The sequence below is a fragment of the Harpegnathos saltator genome, unplaced genomic scaffold (assembly GCF_003227715.2).
Source record: "Harpegnathos saltator strain DR-91 unplaced genomic scaffold, Hsal_v8.6 scaffold134, whole genome shotgun sequence".
Lineage (NCBI taxonomy): Eukaryota > Metazoa > Arthropoda > Insecta > Hymenoptera > Formicidae > Harpegnathos > Harpegnathos saltator.
Window position 1 is genome coordinate 207,336 of NW_020229911.1, and position 8,077 is coordinate 215,412.

Genomic DNA, 8,077 nt, shown 5'->3' on the forward strand with positions numbered 1-8,077 from the left:
AAGAGGAATAAGGAGAAAAAGGAAACAGGAGGGCAAAGAAAAGAGATAAGAAAAGATAAGAGAATAAAAAGAAAGGGTTCACTCTTTCTTTTTATTCTCTTACAAACAAAGGAAAATATAAATAACTTACTGCTGGTTCTATGATGCGAGTCGACTATGAAAAGTGTAACTGCTGCGTGTCGGTGAGGATGGACCTAAGTTGCGCCAAGAACTAGAAACTGGTCTCAGCAGGATCTCTCGCAATGTCTCAAGGATGCACGAAATCGTTGCACAGAAGAATTGACAACTGAAGAACTCTGATCTGCCTCACTAGTAGGGTTGGTTATTAAGAGACCCTGAAGGGGTGTTGGCGAGAAGACTCTGTCCTGGCTGCGGGTCGGTCGGGAGGAGAAGTAGAAGTGGTATAGTCTTTTCATTTTATCAAAAACGTCACCTCGGTCGAGAGGTGGGGTTTGGGAAGTTGCGTCAGGTTCCAAAGTTTATGTCCAAATATGGGTATAGGATTTTGTTGCAAATTTTTCGGAGGTGGGGTTTTTAGATAAATATGATAAATATGATAAATATGATAAAGGATCGGGTATCTATGGCAATAAAAGATTTCAAGGTTCCGCTAGGGTTAGTCAGAGATTGTGCGCGATAAGAATTTATAAATAACATGGGAAAGCATGAGTTTCCGAAAATCAAAGGCTAGTAATATCATATAACAGCATGAAAGATTGTCTGATCGGTCCGTCTTCAAAGAAAATTATTGCTCCGAACGGTAAGTTATTTAAGGTTATTTGGAGAGGAGACATATGGCCAAAACGACTCAGCGGATCTTTTCCGACGGAAATAGAGGAAACTCCGGTGATTAAAGCAGAGAGAAAAAGAAAGAGAAGTCTGTGTGTGTGACGTCACTGTTCTCGGAGGGTCGCGGAATATGAACATTTGGTAGTATAATATAAAATGCAATCCGCCATACTTGACAACAAATTCAACGCGGAGTCCGCAGGACGTAACAGTTGCAAGGTTCACAATTCTCGCAGAGTGATTGAGTTAATCATGTAATAACTTTTAAAGTTATATTACAATTATATTATATTATAATTTTAATATAAATACGTTATTATAACATGAATAAGTATGTGTGCGTGTGTGAATGAGAAGAATGAATGCTGAATGAATGTTGCATGAACAAAGCGAAACTCATCTGTTGCTACTGAATGACATTGAAATTTGAACGTGCCGTCAAATTGCCGTGACGCTGAATGGAGAATTTGACTGGTTCAGGAAACACGACTCTGAGGTAAAAATATATAAAAAAAGTACATACACATACACAACCAATCAACGGTGGCAACGAACAAAATATGATTAATTTAATATTGACTATTTAATATTTAATATCAAACGGAGTTTCAGAGAATGACATGAGAGTTATTCATATAAGTTTAAAAATGGCTTATATACTTGATCAATCTGGAGAAACGAAATAAATCAATTTTATTAAAAAATTAATTTTATATTTGTCTTATAAAGAATAGGAACAGTTTTACTGGTAAATGTAATAGAGAAAAAATATATATAGAAAATATTAAATAGTTCAGCTATCTCTATGCATCTTATACCAGGTCTGTAAATATGAAACCGGAATTTGCCCATAGATGGCCCTAGCTGTCAATGTAGTTACCATCAAACCGCGTCATTGGCGCCATTTCCATTTGTTGACATCTAACAAAGATTTTCAACTCACAACAATACAAGTTTCATACAACAGCATAGTTTGTAAAAGCGTTGAACATGTCGAATTGTGCTTGGAAACTACGATTTGCGGACAGCATTGATTTTCTGTTACCATTTGAAGAAAACTGCTGCAGAATCGCATCGAATGCTTGTCGAAGCTTACGGCGAACATGCTCTTGGTAAATCATAGTGCTTTGAGTGGTTTAAAAAATTCAAACATGGCGATTTTGACGTGAGAAACGAAGAACGTGGTAAACCACCGAAAAAGTTTGAAGACAGCGAATTGCAAGCATTGTTGGATGAGGATGACGCTCAAACGCAACAACAACTCGCGAATCAATTAAATTGACACGAGAAGCCGTCTTCATATGTTTGAAAACCATGGGAAAGATCCAGAAGGTGGGAAAATGGGTTCCACATGAACTGAATGAACGACAGCAGGAAAACCGAAAAGCACTTGCGAAATGCTGCTAGCCAGGTACAAAAGTTAGTCATTTCTCCATCGAATTGTGACTGGCGATGAAAAGTGGATATATTTTGAGAATCCTAAGCGTAAAAGATCATGGATAATTCCAGGCGAACCATCGACATCGACTGCAAAGCCAAATCGCTGTGGACGGAAGACAGTGCTCTGTGTTTGGTGGGATCAGAAGGGTGTGATCTATTATGAACTGTTAAAACCTGGCGAAACCGTTCATACTGAACGCTACCGACAACAAATAATCGTTTTGAATCAAGCTTTGCATGAAAAACGACCAGAATATCAAAAAAGGCAACACAAAGTGATTTTGCTTCATGACAATGTATCATCACACACAGCAAAACTGGTCAAGGAAATAATTGAGGCGTTTAGCTGGGAAATACTTCCGCATGCAGCTTACTCACCAGACTTGGCTCCGTCCGATTACTACTTATTTGCATCGATGGAACACGCACTTGCTGAGTAGCGCTTCACTTCTTACGAAAATGTACGAAAATGACTCGATGACTGGTTTGCCTCAAAAGAGCAACAGTTCTTTTGGCGTGGCATCCACAAATTGTCAGACAGTTGGGAAAAATGTATAGCTAGCGATGGGCAATACTTCGAATAAAATATTTTTTATCATTTTCATACAATAAACGTGTATTTTTTATACAAATATTCCGCTTTCATATTTACATACATTTCATATTTACATACTGGTAGATACAACCAGAGATGGCCATTATTTGAAATAGATGCATTTTAAATAAAAATGCAAAATGGAAAATGCCCATTTTATATTTTGCATTTAAAATACATTTCTCAAAAACTATTTTATATTTCCATTGAAATGGTTTTCATTAACCATTTTCTATTTCGAATAAAATAGAAAATGGGTTTTAAAAACTTTTTCTCATAAACTAAGAAATTACGGAAACGAATATCGGAAACGATAAGGAAGCTACCGAAGTTACCGACGCCGGCTCTAGCGCGGTCTAGGCATATAGGGTCTAGGTGTTGGTCGTGCCTTACATTATCTCGCGAGTACAACACGAGTGTACGAGAGATAGCGGGCGCGCACGCGCCGACGTTACACGAAACGAGAGAACCAGAATGCTGTGCGCGGGTACCTTCGAAAGCGAACGTCGTAACAAGCGAGCTGCCACTTTTAGTCACGTGTCACGTATCTAGTGATTGACGGAAGGTGATTTATATTGTTGCTGTCGTTCTGCGTTGACTGTCATACTGTGTTGCTGCTGTTTTGCTGTACTACTGTTGTTGTTGTTATTAACGGGGAGGAGACGTGGACCTTGGCGTCTCAGCGCCTTGTTGCTACGTCTGTGAAGTCGCCGCTACGACGTCGTCGCCGACGACGAGACTTCGCCGCTACGCGAGGTGAGTTAAAAATTCTCATCTGCTTCTCTTATCTGGCTAAACGGGCCCGCCATTTCTCCCACGTGAGCAATGGTGCTATTGTTCTTGAGCGGTCGTCCTAACCGGGGCGAATCTAGTGGTCGGCTAAAACGAGGCGAATTTATATCTAGGCTCACAAGGCCTCTTATTGTCCGTTTGAATGTAGCGTTGCGCAAGATCTCTTGAAACCCTCTTTTTTCCTCAATCTGTGATTGTTCTTTACCGAGGAGAATAATTTCTCCCTGTCGAGCATGATACGGGTTTATTTGGATCTACATCTTTTTCTTTCGTCTTCAGCAATAATCTTTTGACTCTCCGGCAGAAGGGAGTGAAGTTCGAGTGGATCAAAGGCGAGAAACACGAGATACGACATATTGAAGACTTTGCTGTCTTGTCCTATCCGTCGATGACGAATTTAGTCTCACCGAATTTAACGAACGACTACGATCGCCAGGCGAGAAGATGAAGACCAAAGCGTTTTAGTTATAAAATTGTACCGCGAAGTTGTTCTACATCGACGGCGTGTTAAAAACAGGATATTTTCTGTACATATCTTTTTATGAATGCTGAAAAATGTAAATATTATGTATAATTCACATTGCTATTCCAATAAGGCAATGTTAAGATAGAAGTTATTTGTCTGTGCAAGTTTATTAATTATAATGTATTTCCTTAATGATGAAAATTTGCCACTGATTTCAAAACATTGTTTCAAAGACGTGAAAAAGCAAGATCGAGAAAATGTATCTGCTGTTTGCACAAGATGTGCAAAACCATTAAAAGGAAGTCTTGTCGCTACCACAAATTTTTTAAATCGTTTAAAAGTAAGGAACATTTTTATTTATTTTTTTAAAGAAAAGGGATCACAGAATAGGTGTTCTGCTTCCTATAAGTTATAGAATTAGTTTACAACTTATTTAGTTGTTTTATTTTAATTGACGAATGCTCACATTTTATTCTTCTGAACTATGTATATAGTGTGATTCGAAACAACCTTGTATCCTCTGTTAGAAAAGTTGTTAAAGGTAATAGCGATTTTACTGGTAAATTTAATAATTAGATATTTTTTTCCATAACCAAGTTATGACAATTAATAACCAAATTGATATTAAATGTAATAATAGTTATGAAAAAACATATTCTGAATATGATTATTATTAAATGTAATATAACTATTATTAAAAGTAATATCAATTTGGTTATTAATTTTCAGAATTTTGATTATGTTAAAAAACTTCACATCCAAATTATTAAATTTAACATAGATTTTTCTAACAATTTAGAAAAATCTATATTAAATTTAATAATTTGGTTGGGAAATGTTTTTAGCAAATTATTTTCATAACCAAGTTATGAAAATTAATAATCAAGTTATGTAAATTAATAACCAATTTATATTAGACTTAACAATAGTTATGAAAAGTCATTCAAAGTTCATCATTTTGAATATGATTTTTCATAACTATTGTTAAAAGTAATATCAAATTGGTCGTTAATTTTCATAACTTGGTTATGTAAAAAAAATTCACATCAAATTATTAAATTTAATATGGATTTTTCTAACAGTGCTGGAAAAAAATATAATCCTGAACTATACTCTGACCCACGAGAGAACTATGTGGCTTCGCGCAGCTTTGGGTAGAGTGGGGAAGACTCAAATGCGCCACTCAGTGTCGTATGTACATGCCGACAAAATGTTGCAGGTTAGTTCGCACGCGGGCCTTTGCTGCCGGTTGTAACCCGCACTGACATGCAACACCAGTTTGGCATGGAAAGAGCAAAATGGGCGTTCCGTTGGGCGGGATCTGACCGAACCAGACGAAAAACCATATAGTTCTCTCGTGGAACAGAGTATAGATTTTGAGACGACTTTTCCTCTTTCAAAACTTTACCTGAAGTCAAATTTTTGAATTATAAAAAGAAATAGTTTTTTTATCACTGGATGGATACAGAAGATAGACAGTGGCGGCGCTGACAGCCGCCTCACGTAAGCGCCCACGTCTGATGATGAGTTGCGCAGTAATTGCCTATCCCCTGTATTTATCCAGTGACAAAAAAACTATTTCTTTTTATAATTAAAAAACTAAACTTCGGACAAAGTTTTGCAAGAGAAAAAGTTGTCTCAGAATTTAGTCAGGATTCAGGATTATGTCTTTTTAAGGACCCAAGGCGCTGGTTATGACATGTATATAATGAGTGCACCCAATATCACGACTGATCATGACTAGCGCTCATTAAACGAATGTACGTAATTGGGCTTTTCTGTTTAAAATCTAAAGCGAGAAGCTTTGCATAAAGCACGCTCTTGCATTACGCATAAGTATGATAATATCGTTCATTCTTTTAGAATGTTCCAACAGAAATGTCAATCGTCGCAATTCATTGGTTCCGGGCTTTCGTTCCACGTTCCGCAATTCCGCTGCATGGGGATCCAGCCTTGGGGTGACTTCCCATGAACACGAGAAAGCAGAACGGAACAGCAATGGAATTATTCTGATTGATTACTTGGGGGGTATCTAACTTTACCTGGGGGTCATTAACCAATCAGAATAATTCCGTTCCGCTTTTCCGTTCCATTTTTCGGTTGCATGAGACGGCACCCTAAGGAAGAATTCATACCTTGGGAGAAAAGCAGATGTCAATCAGAACTCGCGCTGGTAGTCTGTCTCTGTCTTTCTCTTGGCTTCTACTTTCTGTTTTTTTGCCAAAGTATGAATTCTCCCTAAGAACCCATCATACCTATCTACTCACTAAGTGTTTAGTACTCATAAGGTAACGGTCGGGGGCGTCCTTCACCGATTTGAATGGGCATTGGATATGTTGTAGAGGATTAAAAAATATTAGACACGTATTTTTTTATATGTGCTTATCTCGAGGTTTAGGGGTTGAAATAATGAGTGGAGGGGGGAGCGGGGAGTGTAAATTTGATATTTTGAAAATTTTGAATTGGCAGGTGCAAAGAGCATCAAATACTGTAAAACTCTTACATTTACTATGTTTTCATATCTCTCATATTTTAGAAGATATTTGATAAAAACGAAAAAATCCGTTTTTTTCAAGGGATGATTTTAACCCCTAAACCTCGAGATAAGCACATATAAAAAATAAGGTGAGCGTATAATTGGAATGAGGTTAGGAAATAGGGGACCACGTGGACGTGGGAGCATTTTCACCTGAATAACTTTTTAGAATGTTAATTCTGTAAACATTATAAATTAGAAAATTAAGCATTTAACCATAACAGATAAGAAATAATAAAATCTAAATGAAATAATAAGTATACATTCACTTATTTTTGTTCTCACCTTAATTGTAACTGCAGTCTTGGCGATTCTTTTTCTTTCACGTTTAATGGCACTCGGCAGTCTCGGCACTAAAGTGCCATTCTGGCCCGTTGTAGAGACGTTTGCACTTTGCAGGCAGTCAAAAAGGAATAGTAGTCAGATCGCGTAAATGCAATAGCAAATGATCACAACAGATAGCCTATGTAGCCTATTGCGTCAGATTATCAAAAATACGTTAACACGTGTGTGCTCTACGAGATTCCGAGACGAACAGTCTTGCCAATAAACAGCACTAAACCATGGACGTAACGTCTATGCACTAAACGATCACGATGAATGTATATACAGGTCTGTTCTTTCGCTCTGCACTGCTGCACTGATGCAATAAGTTAAAGTGAGACAAATATATATTTGTTTCATTCTAACTTATTGCACCAGTGCAGCAGTGCAAAGCGAAAGAACAGACCTAAAGACCGATATTTAGGGGTCAAGTATCGATACGTAGAAATATTAAATGATCAAATATCGATACAAAATATTGATATTTGGGGACTAAAATATCGATACTTGAAATATCGATACTGTATCGCCCATCTCTATGACATACTCGTACATTAGAATACACGTGCGGCAAACATGCCGCACGTGTTTTCTAATGTAGAGTATGCAGATATGGTTTATGTTTATGGGTATTGTGATGGCAGCCGTTGAAGAATATCATCACCGTTTTCCGATGCGCCGCATTCCAGAACGAAGAGTATTCTCAAACATATTTAACAGCTTATGTGAAAATGGTACACTTCCCAGTGCTCACATCACATTTGAACGTAGAGTTGAGAGAAATGTTGAGGAAGAAGAAAATGTATTTCAAATGGTACAAAGGAGCTCTACGACTAGTACAAGAAGGATCTCTGCACGTACTGGTCCTCGGACACGTCTGGCGGATACTGCATGACCAACATCTATACTCATTTCATCCGCAACGAGTACAAAATCTCCATGAAGGAGATGGAGCCACACGTCTACAGTGTTGCTAGTGGCTACATAATCATCGTGAATTGATTCCCGTCATACTTTTCACTGACGAGGCAATATTTATGCATAATGGCATAAATAATACGCGTAACACCCATCGTTGGTCGCAAGATAACCCTAACGCCATTGTTGTATAGAATTTCCAAATTCGTTTCTCCGT